Genomic DNA, 17,873 nt, shown 5'->3' with positions numbered 1-17,873 from the left:
GTCTGCATTTATCTGTTGTGATATTGGGATCTTTAATAATATGCTTGCTGTAATATCTGGTGTTTATTGTGTGATCCTGTATTGCAATCATGAATCCTTCCGTCTCACTTGTAAGGTGTATGCTTCGCCGGCGATGGGCGAGGCATGTCAGAGTCTCTGACCAGAGAGTAGTTTATTGTTAGTTGTTGCTTGTCGCGAGTCTGCGCTAGTCGACAGTAGAAGTCAGTGTGCGCTTGTCTGCGCGAGTCTGCAGTAGTAGTCAGTCGGATACAGTAATAGTCGGTCGGCTTTAGTAGCGAGTGGACGGTACAAGTCTGCGGGTGTCGGCATGCGTGCTCTTCTCGCGACTCTGGCCAGGATTCTGGACGATGAGTATTGTTGTAGAAGGAAAAGAAGCAGCATTGCGCATATTTAATAATGTATGTTAATTGTAATCTAATTTGTTCAAAAAAATGTCCCAATAATAATTTTTATAATATAAAGTAACTCTTTTGAAGAAAAAGCATTCATTTCAATTTAAAGATTTTTTCCAATGCATTATCATTGCTTCCAAGAATAAAAAAAAATATATGCCAGGATTGCACGAAGCTGTGTCGACAAATAAGAGCAGAAATAGTTGCAGTTTTTATTGTGGTAAGAATTTTTGCTTTTGTTATTCAGAATACAGGGCCGAAGGTCAGCGCTGCTGTCCTTATAAAATTTACCAGATATTATTATTTCTGTTAGGAGGTTACATTTCGTTCATGTTTCATTATTTAATTAATATTATCGTTGGTTTATGGTCAATTTTCATTCCTTAATTTTTGTGGGGAGGTTACGCTTGGCTCCATTTCCATTTTTCATTTGACAGGGTTTCGTGTGGAGAGGTTACACACTGTATATATTGCCTTTTGTTAGCCATGTGTTGGATGCGTCTTGATCGATGTGTGGCTGTGTTAGATGATACGGGTGATTGCCATGTAGTGTTTTCTTTTTCCAATTTACTTTCTTCGTATCTGTTGATGTTATGTGATCTAAAGGGTTGTAGATGTGGTTATGAAATTGCAGTGGTGTAGCCGATGTATTTATATGAGTGATTGCTTTGTGTATTTTGCTAGTTTCTGTTCATTCTATAAAGAATTTTCTTAAATTGTCTACCTGTCCATAATGTAGGTTTTTTATGTCGATAAATCCCTTTCCTCCTTCCTTTCTGCTTAATGTGAATCTTTCTGTTGCTGAATGTATGTGATGTATTCTACACTCCTGGAAATTGAAATAAGAACACCGTGAATTCATTGTCCCAGGAAGGGGAAACTTTATTGACACATTCCTGGGGTCAGATACATAACATGATCACACTGACAGAACCACAGGCACATAGACACAGGCAACAGAGCATGCACAATGTCGGCACTAGTACAGTGTATATCCACCTTTCGCAGCAATGCAGGCTGCTATTCTCCCATGGAGACGATCGTAGAGATGCTGGATGTAGTCCTGTGGAACGGCTTGCCATGCCATTTCTACCTGGCGCCTCAGTTGGACCAGCGTTCGTGCTGGACGTGCAGACCGCGTGAGACGACGCTTCATCCAGTCCCAAACATGCTCAATGGGGGACAGATCCGGAGATCTTGCTGGCCAGGGTAGTTGACTTACACCTTCTAGAGCACGTTGGGTGGCACGGGGTACATGCGGACGTGCATTGTCCTGTTGGAACAGCAAGTTCCCTTGCCGGTCTAGGAATGGTAGAACGATGGGTTCGATGACGGTTTGGATGTACCGTGCACTATTCAGTGTCCCCTTGACGATCACCAGTGGTGTACGGCCAGTGTAGGAGATCGCTCCCCACACCATGATGCCGGGTGTTGACCCTGTGTGCCTCGGTCGTATGCAGTCCTGATTGTGGCGCTCACCTGCACGGCGCCAAACACGCATACGACCATCATTGGCACCAAGGCAGAAGCGACTCTCATCGCTGAAGACGACACGTCTCCATTCGTCCCTCCATTCACGCCTGTCGCGACACCACTGGAGGCGGGCTGCACGATGTTGGGGCGTGAGCGGAAGACGGCCTAACGGTGTGCGGGATAGTAGCCCAGCTTCATGGAGACGGTTGCGAATGGTCCTCGCCGATACCCCAGGAGCAACAGTGTCCCTAATTTGCTGGGAAGTGGCGGTGCGGTCCCCTACGGCACTGCATAGGATCCTACGGTCTTGGCGTGCATCCGTGCGTCGCTGCGGTCCGGTCCCAGGTCGACGGGCACGTGCACCTTCCGCCGACCACTGGCGACAACATCGATGTACTGTGGAGACCTCACGCCCCACGTGTTGAGCAATTCGGCAGTACGTCCACCCGACCTCCCGCATGCCCACTATACGCCCTCGCTCAAAGTCCGTCAACTGCACATACGGTTCACGTCCACGCTGTCGCGGCATGCTACCAGTGTTAAAGACTGCGATGGAGCTCCGTATGCCACGGCAAACTGGCTGACACTGACGGCAGCGGTGCACAAATGCTGCGCAGCTAGCGCCATTCGACGGCCAACACCGCGGTTCCTGGTGTGTCCGCTGTGCCGTGCGTGTGATCATTGCTTGTACAGCCCTCTCGCAGTGTCCGGAGCAAGTATGGTGGGTCTGACACACCGGTGTCAATGTGTTCTTTTTTCCATTTCTAGGAGTGTATATTGTGGCATTGTGATCGTGTAAGTGTATTGAGTGCTTCTAGGTCTGTGTTACTCCATTTCACTACTCCAAATGAGTAGGTCAATATTGGTATAGCATAAGTATTTATAGCTTTTGTATTGTGTCGTGCTGTCAATTCTGTTTTCAGTATTTTTGTTAGTGTTTGTCTATATTTTTCTTTTAGTTCTTCTTTAATATTTGTATTATCTATTCCTATTTTTTGTCTGTATCCTAGATATTTATAGGCATCTGTTTTTTCCATCGCTTCTATGCAGTCACTGTGGTTATCCAATATGTAATCTTCTTGTTTAGTGTGTTTTACCTTGACTATGCTATTTTTCTTAAATTTGTCTGTTCCAAAAGCCATATTTATATCATTGCTGAATACCTCTGTTATCTTTAGTAATTGGTTGAGTTGTTGATTTGTTGCTGCCAGTAGTTTTAGATCATCCATGTATTGCAAATGTGTGATTTTGTGTTGATATGTTCCAGTAATATTGTATCCATAATTTGTATTATTTAGCATGTTATTATTATTATTATTATTATTATTTCACTTTGTCAAAAAGCTTACGAATGCCATGAAGGTACAAAAATCTGTTGTTCTCGACACTTCAGTTCATGACAAAACACAACGTCAGAATTGTTGTGCTGGTAGCGTTATTTACTATTTAATTCTCTCTTTTATACAGTTATTATTAACGAAATGCCATACTGATTTTGTGACAGATATCAGATGAACCAGATGATGCAATTATGAGATTTTTTTTGGTGGGGGAGGGGGAGTAATTGGGGGAGGGGAGTGATGGGTAACGAATCAGAGGGCTTTTGAAGTTTCGGTTTAGTGAAGGTGTAGATATTTTCGAGAGAAGGTTACTCCTAAAAAGAAACACGTAGTACTGATACAGAAGGTGACCTAATAGTGGCAGGAAAACTGGAACATTGCGTAGTTTCTATTTCTACATCTCTTACTGGTAGTGTGGAGCTTAGATAACATTATGTGTATGTAGAGAACAGACGTTGAGATTCTTTTCTTACTGGTACGTTTTCTCAGACCACATTTTTTGCTCTGTACTAGTGACTGACCTTCCATCAGAGGTCGTACTGCAACTGAAGCTAGTGAAAGTACTTGTGATCGCCTCTCACTTAATATGAACGCTGCTGCAGGGATTTCCACAGGCGTAGGTCGGAAGAATGGATCAAGAATGAAGAGGCAAGAAAAATATGGCAGCAAGGATTTCACAACGGAAAAGGACTTTCTATAAAATGAAAGGACTGCCGACACCCAAATGTATAAACTTTGGGACCAGAAAAGGATCAATGAAACGCTATGTTTGCAGCACATCTCCTGTGGATGCGAAGCGTGGATAAAGAGAAAACAGAAATGAAAGCGTTAGAAAGGGGTCTTCGAAATGGGATGTTACAGAGGCTTACAATCTGATGGTTTGATAGAGCAATGAAAAAACATTCATTATAATGAAATGAAGACAAAGAATACTTGAGCACATAGTATGAGTCTTTGAAAACTGTAGTTGAACAGATAGTGGAAGGGAGTAATGGCGGTGGCAGTTATTTTGCTAAATGGAGACTACGTGTGGGATACAGCCCTGAAAGGATAAGGAACAGAAAAGGTCATGTGGAGATATCGCCAGAAATGCTTTCCACTGGGGGCCGAACCGCACAGTAATCCTGGGTTGTTTGGGGCGGCGGTGAGGTGAGTGGACTGCTGTGGACTGTTGTGGGGTTGTGAACGACTGAGGCTACGGCGGGACGAAGCCTCTCCGTCGTTTCTAGGTCCACGGTTCAGTACACAATACACAACAGGATTCCAAAACTGCATCACACCGGCTTTACAGGTTTAGTGACCGTGCGTACTGAGGACGTCTTTAACGCCGCTTCTTGCCACTAATAACGAGAATCCACTTGTTAAAAGCTTTCCGCCGCTATTTGTTAAAACTTTTCCTCCGCTTGTTATTAAAACTTTTTCGTTTGCTCGTTTCATGCAAAGTCCATCAGAATACTAAACACAGCGAATCTTATCAAGTGACATCCATCGCAACATTGGCGCTCATCTTGCAGCATAAATTGTAAGAGTGGAAACTTTATTACGTGCAGATACTATACCTCTTGGAAGAGAAGCACCGTGTATTTTGTATTGGACTCGAAACGCATTTAATAACGAAAATTTATTACAATAGGATTGCCAAGCAGTCAGTCAAGTCGAATACGACTGTATTTAGACGTAAATCTTTCTTAGAAGTAGACGTTTCACGTTGAGGTTTATACAAAACAAATTATTTTTCTTTCCTTACATTCATCCCTACAACACCCCTCCCCTTTTTTTTCTTATTCAGTAGCCTTTAGACTGATTTGATAAAACATGCGGGCCGCCCGCGGTGGTCTAGCGGTTCTAGGCGCTCAGTCCAGAACCGCGCGACTGCTACGGTCGCAGGTTCGAATCCTGCCTCGGGCATGGATGTGTGTGATGTCCTTAGGTTAGTTAGGTTTAAGTAGTTCTAAGTTCTTGGGGACTGATGACCACAGATGTTAAGTCCCATAGTGCTCAGAGCCATTTGAACCATTTTTGAATTTGATAAAACATGCAATGATTTCCGTTCCTGCACCGATATCCTTGTCACACAACAGCACTTAACTCCGTCTCAAATTATTTGTCTTATAACTCTGCCCCCTTCTTCTAGTCATTGTTCCATGCATATCTGAGTTCTCCATTATTCGGCAGACTCATTTTCTTATAAGTCCATTTAATTTTCGGCGTCCTTTTCATTTCTGCTACTTTTCGTTACTTTCATTTTTCTTCACGTTACTCTGCCTGTATTCTGTTATCATTAGCTTGTTCATTCCATTCAACATTTCTTGTAAATCTCCCTCACTTTCACTGAGGATGGCAAATAGCTGAATCTTATCACTGATATCTACATCTGCACCACTGCTCTGCAATTCCTACGTAAGTCCTTGCCAGACCTTCATAAAATCACTATTTCTCGACTTTTCATGTACATCTACGTGATTACCCTGCTATTCACGATAAAGTGCCTGACAGAGGGTTCAGTGAACCACCTTCAAGCTGTCTCTCTACCGTTCCACTCTCCAACGCCGCGAGGGAAAAACTAGCACTTAAATTTTTGTGTGCGAGCCCTGATTTCTCTTATTTTATCGTGATGATCGTTTCTCCCTATGTAGATGGTTGCCAACACAATGTTTTCGCAATCGCAGGAGAAAAATGGTGATTGAAATTTCATGAGAAGATCCCGTCGCAACGAAAAACGCATTTGTTTTAATGATTGCCACTCCAATTCACGTATCATGTCTGTGACACTACTTCCCCTATTTCGCGATAATACAAACGAGCTGCCCTTCTTTGTACTTTTTCGATGTCATCCGTCAGTCCCACCTGATGCGGATCCCACGCTGCACAGCAGAACTCCAGAATAGGGCGGACAAGTGTGGTGTAAGCAGTCTCTTTAGTAGACCTGTTCCACCTTCTAAGTGTTCTGCCAATGAATCGCAGTCTTTGGTTTGCTCTACCCACAAAATTATCTATGTGATCGTTCCAATTTAGATTATTTGTAATTGTAATTCCTAAGAACTTAGCTGGATTTACAGTCTTCAGATTTGTGTGACTTACCGCTTAATCGAAATTTAGCTGATTTCTTTTAGTACTCATGTGAATAACTTCACACTTTTCTTTATTCAGGGTCAATTTCCACTTTTTGCACAATACAGATATCTTATCTAAATCATTTTGTAAGTCATTTTGGTCATCTGATGACTTTACAAGATGGTAAATGACAGCATAATCTGCAAACAATCTAAGACGGCTACTGGGATTGTCTCCTATGTCGTTAATGTAGATCAGGAACAATAGAGGGCCTATAACACTTCCTTGGAGAACGCCGGATATTATTTCTGTTTTACTCGATGACCTTCCGTTTATTACTACGAACTGTGACCTTTATGACAGGAAATCACGAATCCAGTCGCAAAACTGAAGTGATATTCCATAGGCACGCAGTTTGGTTAGAAGACGCTTGTGAGAAACGGTGTCGAAAGTCTTCTGGAAATCTAAAAATATGGAATCAAATTGATATACCATGTCGATAGCACTCATTACTTCATGAGTATAAAGAGCTAGTTGTGATTCGCAAGTACGATATTTTCTGAATCCGTGCTGACTACGTGTCAATAAATAGCTTTTTTTTTTTTTTTTTTTTTTTTTTTTTTCAAGGTACTTCACATTGTTCAAATACAGTATATATTTCAATATTTCAAAACCCTACTGAAAATCGACGTTAGTGATATGGGCCTGTAATTCAACGGATTTCTCCTACTTCCCTTTTTGGGTATTGGTGTGACTTGAGCAATTTTTCAGTCTTTAGGTACGGATCTTTCTGTGAGGGAGCGGTTGTATATAATGGCTAAATATGGAGCTATTGTATCAGCATACTCTGAGAGAAACGTGACCGGTATACAATCTGGAGCGGAGGCCTTGGCTTTATTAAGTGATTTAAGCTGCTTTGTTTCACTGAGGATATCTACTTCTATGTTTCTCATCTTGGCAGTTGTTCTTGATTGGAATTCAGGAATGCTTACTTCGTCCTCTTTGGCGAAGGAGTTTCGGAAAATCGTGTTTAATAACTTTGCTTTAGTCTCACTGACATCAGTGACTTCACCGTTGTCATCTCGCAGCGACGATTGCTCTTCTTTTATCACGATGATGGTTTATGCATATGTGGGTGACAGCCAACCAAAAATTTTCGAAATCGGAGGAGAAATTCTTTGAAAAGATCTCGCCGCAACTAAAAATGTCCCAACTAGGTTTCGTACCCCTGACACACTCTCCGCTGTTACGCGTTAATCCTAAATGAACTGCCCTTCTTTGAATTTTTTCAGTATCCTCTGTCACTCCTGTCTGGGAAGGAAGCCGTACCGCGCAGCAAAACTCCAGAAGAGGTCGGGCAAGTGTAGTGCAGGCAGTATCTTTCCAAGCCTTCTTGCCCCTTCCAGTGTTGCGCCAATAAATCGAAGTTTTTCGTTCGCATTCCCCACAACATTCCCTATGGGATGGTCCCAGTTTGTTACTCGTAATTGTAAACCCTAGGCACTTACTTGAATACTCAACCTTTAAAATTACATGATTCATTGTGCAAGCGAAATTTAACAGAATTTGTTTAATACACATGTGGAGCACACCACAATGTTATATTTTCGGCAACAGGTGCGACTTTTCGCACCATGTAGATATCTCTTGCATATCATTTTGAATTCGTATTGATCTTCCGACGAATTTACTACATGGGAAACGACGTCATCATCGGGAAACAATCTGAGAGGGCTGCTGTTCCCGATTCAAAATATGGAACATTAGCTGCATCTTTTTTGTTGAACTAATTTCGGAAACCTGCGTTTAGTCACTTCTCTTTAGTGACACTGTCATCAGTAACATCGGCATTGCTATTGCACAATGGAGAGATCTATTGTCTTGCCGCTGGTATACTTTACACACGACCAAAATCTCTCTATTTTCTGCAAGATTGCGAGACAGAGTATCGTCGTGAAAATTTTTAAAAGCATCTAGTATTGAAGTCTGCACTAAATTTCGCGCTTCTGATGAGCAACGACAGTCTTGGAGATTATGCGCTCTTTTAGATTTGTCATGCTTTCTTTCATAGCTTCCGTAACAGTGTCTTGAGCTGGTTTGTGTACCATGAAAATCCGCTGGTACGAAACACTCTATTGCTGTCAATACTGTTTCTCTGAATTTAAGCAACATCTGATCTACGCTTACTTTATCAGTTTGTAAGAAGTGTAGGCTGTCTCTTAGCAAATCGTCTAGCAAATTTTCCTTTCGGCTGCGCGTGATTAGCCGAGCGGTCTAAGGCGCTGCAGTCATGGACTGTGCAGCTGGTCCCGGCGGAGGTTCGAGTCCTCGCTCTGGCACGTGTGTGTGTGTGCGTGTGCGTGTGTGTGTGTGTGTGTGTGTGTGTGTGTGTGTGTGTGTGTGTGTGTGTGTGTGTTTGTCATTAGGTTAAGTAGTGTGTAAGCTTAGGGACTGATGACCTTAGCAGTTAAGTCCAATAAGATTTCACACCCATTTTGAACAAATTTTCCTTTCGCCAGGATTTTGATTCCCCTCTGGAACCATTCTTTCATTTCTGTCATTGCTTCTTCGATGTACAGGTTTAACAGTATACACAAAAGATTGCATCACTGCCCTACGCCATTTTTAATCTGAGCCCTTTTCTCCCTGCCTTTTAGTGTTGTTGTTTCCTCTTGGTTCTTGTGCGTATTGTACAGGGACTGGATAAAAATATGAAAACACAGGGAGAAATGAATGCTTGAACATAACTGCAAAGGCAAGCCTGAAGGTTGCATTTTTGTATTGTACCACAAAAGACGCCTGTGCAATGTCCTTAATACGTTGCAAATGTCAGTGGTGGGCAGAAAAGGGTCTTTGTACTTGTGAGTGTATGATGTCGGAGCTAAGTGAATTGGAACGTGGGCATGGTCGGTTTTTCCGCAACAACCAAGGCAGCCGAAGTGCTTGGTGTTACACGAGACGCCATATCGAAGATTTACACTGCCTACAGGCAAAACGGAAAAACACACAACGTGAACGAAAGTGCATTGTGACGAAAAATAAAGAGGACGACAGCTGAAAAGTCACTGCAGAACTGCATATCACATTAGCTAACCCTTTCAGCACTAAAGCAACATCGACACTGGAGTCGCATTCGGGAGGACGACGGTTCAATCCCGCGTCCGGCCATCCTGATTTAGGTTTTCCGTGATTTCCCTAAATCGCTCCAGGCAAATGCCGGGATGGTTCCTTTCAAAGGGCACGGCCGACTTCCTTCCCCGTCCTTCCCTAATCCGATGAGACCGATGACCTCGCTGTCTGGTCTCCTTCCCAAAAAACAACAACAACAACTAAAGCAACACGATGGGAGCTCCTTAAGCTGTTAATTAGAGGGCGAGATGGAATTCCAAAACCACACATCAGTGGAGCAAATGCCTGTAACAGGAAAACGTGGTGCTGAAGCCATGAAACCTGGACTATGAAGCAATGGAAGAATGTCATTTGGCCCGATGAGGCTTGTTTCACAGTGTTTCCAACCTTGAGCAGTCGTCTAAAGGGTGAAACATGAAACATGGCAGGGGATCGGTGATGGTTTGGGCAGCCATACCGTGGTATTCCATGGGTCCCATGAGTATTCAGCAAGGTGGCATTGCTGCTAAGGACTATGTGGTCATTTCGGCTGATCACTTCTATCCCGTGACACGGTGTTCGCTCGCTACTGGTGACAATGTGTTCTATGATGACAGGGCCTCAGTTCACACAGCTTGCATCGCCTAGGACTGGTTTTGCGAGCGAGAGGATTTTTCGCGTATCCCCTGGCCGCCATTGTCACCAGGTCTCAATCTTATTGAGTCTTTGTTGTCTACTTTGGAAGGAAGTGGACGTGATCGCAGTCCACGGTCATCGTTTCATGAATTTGCCATTATTTTGCGGGAAGAGTGGGATAAGATTTCCATGAAAACCATAAGAGACCGATATTTATCCGTTTAGAGACGACTAGAAGCTGTTTTGAATGCCAGCTGGCGTCGTACACCGTATTAGACTTGGTAATGTGTTGTGTTTGTGATGTCGCCGTATTTCTGTCCACCCCTGAACGTTATCCATCTTTCCCTTTAGCTTTCTCTGGGTCGACAAAACCTGCATTATTACACTCAACATAACTGGTTTCCTTTTCCCAAAGGCAAACTGATCGTCGTCAAACAAGTCCTGTGTTCCTACTGCACTCTTCTGTGTATTATTCTTGTTAGTTAGGTTGATGTGTCAGCTGTCTAGCTCATTGTGTGATAGTTCTATGTATCTGTCTTTGATATCTTTGGGGTTGTATAGATGACGTTCTCCCCAAGTCACATGGGATATCTCCCCTCTAGTTGATTATACAGACTAAGTCGTTCGGTTTCATATTTGTGGGAAACTCTGCGCATTCACCAAGGACATTCTTAGGCTAGAAAAGGGTGGTCAGAGCGATCTGTGATGACAGTTCGCGCACTTCGTGTAAGCCATTGTTCAAGCGTCTCTGGAGTCTAACCCAAAAAGCCCTGTACGTATTCCCCAACAAGGGCTTTGTAATTAATAATATTGAATAATTTAAAGTAACTACGGCATTCGGTCAATGGCAAATCGACAGACGAATAATTTGAATTACGATAATAGTTCTTTATACAATGTACCCCAGGTGTGCACTATTCTGCAGGTACCATTTTCGACATGCCCCTCCTGGATTGAAGAATTTGAAAGATTAATGCTAGTTTCCATATTCAAGTTCCAAGGCTTCCCTGTGACACCCTCCTTTAATTCCATACAGGAGTTTCTCGCAGTAGTTTAGGACCTTTCGCTGTTGCATTTTATTCATTTGTATGCACTATTGCAATAGCTGTCCCACCACATTTCCTCTAGCCACAGACAACACTGATTTCACTTCTAACTCTTACTGTATTTGGTTTTCTAGGAAGTGCACAGTTGCAGATTTGTTCTGATACCCTGCTACCCGTCCTAGGAAGGCGACTTTCACCAAAACTAGTGTACCTACAGTGGTCAGACGGTTAGTGTATCCTGTTATCTTAAAACACTTGTGAATAATTATTTTACTAATGACATCGATCGATGAGCAGGTGCCTGCACTATAAAATATTTCAGAGGCGCGAATCAAATAAGGGTGCTTCGTAGAATTGTCAAGAGGAAGCTCACGTAATGCACAGAAGATGCAGTTGTTTACGATAACCTAAATCTGTCCTCAACTGGATTTTTATTTTGAATACAGCACCGCTTCAGTAGGCGTTAAAGTGGAATACCGTTTCCTCCTTGCGATTTGGAACTGAATGAGGGATCTGTAGTTCAACGAACCACGATCCAACTTCGTGTTATTCACACTAACAAATGCAAAGTGAAAATATCGAACGTTCTAAGTTTCAAGTCTCATATTTGACAGGTGAATAAAAAAAATGTATTTCATACGTAGTCACAAAATGTATTTCAGTTTGTACATAACTAATTTGTATTCAGAAAATTGAGAAGTTATTCTGATAACAAGGAATTCTGCTCCTCACTTTATCAGTGTAAAAAAAAAGAGAAATTTTAAAATTTTTTATTAAGGGGGGTAGGACGTCGAACGGTCCGACTTGGAGCAGGAAAGGCACCACAGGACATTTTAATTTCCAGTGTCTATACTTTTACCAATAAGTTCATAAAACTTTGTCAATATGACCAGGAAGGATTCACAGTCATAGCAGTGGAAGTTCTAAATAATAAGGAAGTAATTTCTTTTACGTGTGAAATTTCAACATTTTTTTCACTTACTAATGGCAGCATTTGTTGCTATAGGTACACTTTTCCTCATAAGTAAGAGAGATTGTTCGATGAATTTTGCACAGCATACAAACCATACTTAAAGGTGTATGAAACTCTAGAATTTTCCAAATCTATTGAAAACTGTGGTAAAAATTGAAGTAATTAACTATAAAATTAGTGTTTTTCTAAACATGAAGTTTAAAATATAACAGTTCATTCGTTTTTTCATAAATTAAATAAATTCTAGAGTTTTATACACCTGTAAGTATGGTATGTATGCTGTGCAAAATTCATCGAAGGATCTCTCTTACTTATGAAGAAAAGTGTACCTATAGCAACAAATGCTGCCATTAGTAAGTGAAAAAAATGATGAAATTTCACACGTAAAAGAAATTACTTCCTTATTATTTAGTACTTCCACTGCTATGAGTGTGAATTCTGAATCCTTCCTGGTCATGTTGACAAAGTTTTATGAATGTATTGGTAAAAGTAAAGACACTGGAAATTAAAATGTCCTGTGGTGCCTCTCCTGCTCCAAGTCGGCCCGTTTGGCATCCTACCCCCCTTAAGAATAAAACAAACAAACACACACACGCACACACACACACACTTAATTTTAAAATAGACGAAAATAATGTAAACCTCCATACCTCAACAATTTAGCATTCGGGGCAAAAAATGCAATATTGTTACAGCTGACACCGTATAAGAATAACAGATATACTGTAAAGAACAAACAGCAACAGAAACCACAACATATATTAACAAACAATAAAAAATGGTTTAAATTCGGGAACACTTCACGTGAAAAACTGAGGTTCTGTCTGTACAGACGTTAAAAAATCGTTTTTCCTTTTTGTAAATCGAGGGCAAATAAAAAAAGTTCCGAGAATTCTGAAACTACAGAGAACCATCTGGGTAAAAAAGGACAAAAACTGTTTTCTTAAGACGGAACGTCTTCAGATTTATTTGTAAGCAAACACGGATACAAAATAAATATTCTCTACAAGCATTAATCAGCCAATAATACTTACTATAGGAAGTTGTTCAGAATCGTATCACTGAAATGCACGTCACACAGACTACAATGAATTGTTTTGCTTCCCCTGTTGATAATAAAACTAGAGAGAGGTGACCACAAACACACTGCAGTAAGCGGAGCAAATCCGCAAGGTCGGCCGGCCTCGGTGCTTTCCGCGGCACCTAACGCCCCGGTGCGTCGGTACAGTCGCAGAAACGCGACTTTCACTGCGTTAAGACAACGGCGGAGCTCGGGCGGCGCGATGTTAGCACGGATGCTTCGCTTCGCTTTCCCTTCCCTACACCACCCACAGCTCGCCTCGGCAATTTTCCATCCGCCTTATGCAACGCACGTAGCGGCGAGCGCGTCGACAACCACGGACCCATGCCTGAGAATCTGCGCCCAGCACAAACCAACAGAGGGCCCCAACAAAGGGGAAATACTGTAACCCGTTTCGTTCGCTCTGAAAAACAGAAATTTCTCCACCGTCCTTCTGGTGAGTTCAAAGATCTAACGACTGTAAGATTATTTCCATATCAGCTACACAGTTTTAGAATTCTATTGTTTTCGTAGTAACGAACTGTTGGTTCAAAAAATTCCGGAACTTTGCCCACAAATTTTTTCTGTGCTTACCTTTTACTTATTGTGCATGGTCTCCTTCGACATACCATCCTCCAGTGCCGGCCGCGGTGGTCTCGCGGTTCTAGGCGCGCAGTCCGGAACCGTGTGACTGCTACGGTCGCAGGTTCGAATCCTGCCTCGGGCATGGATGTGTGTGATGTCCTTAGGTTAGTTAGGTTTAAGTAGTTCTAAGTTCTAGGGGACTGATGACCACAGCAGTTGAGTCCCATAGTGCTCAAAGCCATTTGAACCATTTTGAACCATCCTCCAGTACCGATGCCATTTTCACTTCCGGAAGCAGTCTTGGTACGCCCCTTACTAGATAGCACGAAATGCCGTCTGGGAATTTTTTTTTTGTCTCGTTCATTGTTGCAAATCTTGATCTTTACAACGGGGTTTTCAAGTTGGGAAATAAAAAAAAATGCCCTCAGGACCAGGTTTATAGAGTACGGTTCGAGGATGAGGCAGCACAGTGATGTTTTTTGTGCAGTAGTCACTCACCAACTGGGATGAATGTGCGGGTGCGTTATCGTGACGCAAGACCCATGAATTGTCTCGCCACATTTCAGGCCGTTTTCTTCTCACATTTTCTCATAGGCGTCGCAATATGTCCCGACAGTACCATCGATCAACAGTTTCTCTGTGGCACGAATTTATGATAAACTAATTCTTCAAAGTCAAAGAAAAATATCAGCATGGCTTTGACATTAGCCCTGGCCCGACGAGTTGTTTTTGGTCTCTGAGAACCTTTCCCGACCCATTGTGAAGATTGAACCTTGGTCTCAGCATCGTACATCCACGTCTCATCACCCGTCTCTTAAGGAACATCTCGTTTTCATTTGCGCGGTCCAAAAGCTCTTCACTGACTGCGAGGCGGTGATATTTCTGGTCTTGACTCATGAGCCGTGGTACGAACTTGGTGGCAACTAGATGCATTCCAAGATGCTGTGTCAGTATTTCATGAAATGTTACAGCCTTCTGCAATCTCTCGGACAGTCAGTCTTGGAGTGGCACACACAATTTCGTTGGCGTTTCTGACATCAGCGGCGTCGGTAGACTTCGAAGGGCGTTCTAACGATGGTCACCTTTAACTTCCGTCCGGTCATTTTTAAACCGTGTCAACCATTGGTAACACCGAGTATGGCACAAGCACTCATGGTTCAAATGGCTCTGAGCACTATGGGACTTAACTTCTGGGGTCATCAGTCCCCTAGAACTACTTAAACATAACTAACCTAAGAACATCACACACATCCATGCCAGTGGTTAGACACTGGACTCGCATTCGGGAGGACGACGGTTCAATCCCGCGTCCGGCCATCCTGATTTAGGTTTTCCGTGATTTCCCTAAATCACTCCAGGCAAATGCCGGGATGGTTCCTCTGAAAGGGCACGGCCGACTTCCTTCCCTAATCCGATGAGACCGATGACCACGCTGCCTGGTCTCCTTCCCCAAAACCAACCAACCACATCCATGCCTGAGGCAGGATTCGAACCTGCGACCGTAACGGTCGCGCGGTTCCAGACTGTAGCGCCTAGAACCGCAAGACCACCTCGGCCGGGAAAACACTCATCACCTCCTGCATCATTGGGCGTGTCTCTGAAAAGGTCTCCTTGAGTTTCACGCAAAATGTAATGCAGACGCGTTGCCCCTGTAACTCTGCCATCTCGAAATCCGCAAACCGTTCTACTCAATAGAGAACTGAACAATAAATAAGACATACAACAATGAAACTTACGGCAGTTATCACTGAAGACAGTCGTGACCATGAGGACCTAAAATGTGAGAAATTTCGCTTCAAGGATCAGACCCTGAAACGTCCCCTTTGAAAACTTATGAACGACAGTGGTGGAAAACTTCTAGGTTATTTGATACAGAAACAGCTGAGTAAAACTCAACGTACTCACACAGTTTTCTCTCTACTTATTCTGGTCATCACTAAACTGACACACAATATTTTTAGCGCAACGCAATCTGACTTCCAATAATCCCTACAAAAGAATGGCCCTGACTGACAATAACCTATACATTTCATGAATCATTTACCTCACAAAAATCTTCGTTACTCGAACTACTGCAATACAGCGAGCGCCAATACTGCCAGCTACATAAAAGATTCTAACTACTGAAGGCACTAACTACTGATAGGCATAGATAGCAAATGAAAGATTTTGATAGAGAACAATCAACGTATTTACCTTAATAGCGTTTAAAAGTCTTTATATATATATATATATATATATATATATATATATATATATATATATATATATATGACATCCATCTTTACAAATTTCCTTTTTCTAACGAACACACGTCCAGATCGTTCGCTTATAGTAACTTCTAAAAACTCTGGCATCTCTCTCCCCACATCCACCACTGCTGGCGGCTCACCTCCAACTGCCCAACGCTATGCGCTGTTCACATCCAGCTGCCCAACACTACACCAGCAAATATTCCAACAATGAGTCCAACCAGCCACAGACTGCACACATCGCAATCAGCAATTTTCATACAGAGCACTACGTGGCATTCCCAACATAAAAACCTAAACAGCCCACTTACAACCCCTATACAAGATGAATTGGAGCCACCTCGGCGAGAAAAGGTAAGTAAACCAAAAAGTTTGCTGTAATTATACTTTCCTAAAATTTTCAGAAAAGACTTTGCTTATTGTGGACAATAGTTGCAACTAGGAAAGAGTGAGTGGATTACAAACTGGTTCTTCATACAGCATCGGTACGGACATATTCGTGTGTGAAGGTGCCTGGAGGAAGGTTTATTTGTGACTAAAACCGTCTAGATCGAACATTTTCATAATTATTGCGTCGTTTCCGCTACAGTCATCGTCAGATCAAAACTCAGAACTTGTTACATAAGTTTCATTCTCAGTATCAATGAAACCTATGCGTAGCCAAGGCGTTAACTGAGATTCGGGAGAACAAGTGACGCAGTTTCATGTTCCATGGATCATTTGTACTACTATTAATTGTAATGATGTGGAACGAGTCACCTTAAATTTACATTACGCACTTATAATATGATTGAGCCGTGTTGCAGCTCCGCCAGCCGGGTAGCCGAGCGCTTCTAGGCGCTACAGTCTGGAACCGCGCGACCGCTACGGACGCAGGTTCGAATCCTGCCTCGGGCATGGATGTTTGTGATGTCCTTAGGTTACTTAGGTTTAAGTAGTTCTAAGTACTAGGGGACTGATGACCTCAGAAGTTAAGTCCCATTGTGCTCAGAGCACTGTGGCAGCACTGTGCACCACTTTGCTAAAATCAAATGTGGAAAAAGAAATATTTTTCTACTAGCATAGTCGGCAGCTCATGGTCTAGGGGCTAGCGTTGCTGCCTCTGTACAAGGCTGTCCCAGGTTCGATTCCTTGCCGAGATGGGGATTTTCTCCCTCTGAGGATTGGGTGTTTGTGTTGTCCTCATCATTTCATAATCATTCGTGAAAGTGGCGAGATTGGACTGTGTAATCATTGGGCATTTGACGGGTGCTGACAACCACGCAGATAACCGCCCCACAAACCAAGCATCACCATTTCTCTACTAGCATTATACAGGATGACAATTATTGAACTTTACAGACTACGGCGTGCACACACTTCATTCGACACGTAAACGTCATTATAGATATCCAGATTTAGGTTATGACATGTTCGATATGCCTGCTATCATTGGCAGTGATGTGGCGCAGACGAATAGCGAAATTCTGCATGACCCGTTGAAGTGTCGGAACGTCAATACTGTCGATGACCTTCTGAATGACAGTTTTCAGCTCAACGGTTTTGGGATTACTGCTATACACCTTGCCTTTAATATAACCCCACAAAAATGATGCGGAAGGCAACGGAATACCACCGCAGATTATCTTCCCTGCATAATGCAGTCTCCATTTTATGCACAAAAAATGGCTTCCTCTCATGTTAAATCAGTGTCCGGAGGTAAAATAGTCCCCCATTCGGATCTCCGGGGGGGACAACTTGAAAGGAGGCAAAAAATCAAAACGAGAATTGGTACCTGGAATGTCAGAACTCTGCTACAAGCAGGAAAACTAGAAAACCTTAAAAGAGAGATGGAAAAGAATCATATGGACCTCGTAGGAGTTGCTGAAGTAAGATGGAATGGACATGGAGAGTTGCAGTCAGATGAATATGTATTCTACTACTCAGGAGGAGA

The 17,873-nt window shown here is 42.7% G+C and overlaps 1 protein-coding gene across 1 annotated transcript in view; it reads left to right on the top strand.

Annotated features, from left to right (window-relative positions):
• Positions 1–17,873, top strand: part of LOC126458375 (polypeptide N-acetylgalactosaminyltransferase 1-like) — a 361,706-nt gene that overhangs the window by 27,376 nt on the left and 316,457 nt on the right. The gene's annotated exons all lie outside the window — the stretch shown is intronic.

The sequence above is a fragment of the Schistocerca serialis genome, chromosome 2 (genome assembly GCF_023864345.2).
Source record: "Schistocerca serialis cubense isolate TAMUIC-IGC-003099 chromosome 2, iqSchSeri2.2, whole genome shotgun sequence".
Taxonomy (NCBI): Eukaryota; Metazoa; Arthropoda; class Insecta; order Orthoptera; family Acrididae; genus Schistocerca; species Schistocerca serialis.
The sequence above is the reverse complement of the archived record's forward strand: the minus strand, read 5'-3'. Positions and strand labels throughout refer to the sequence as shown.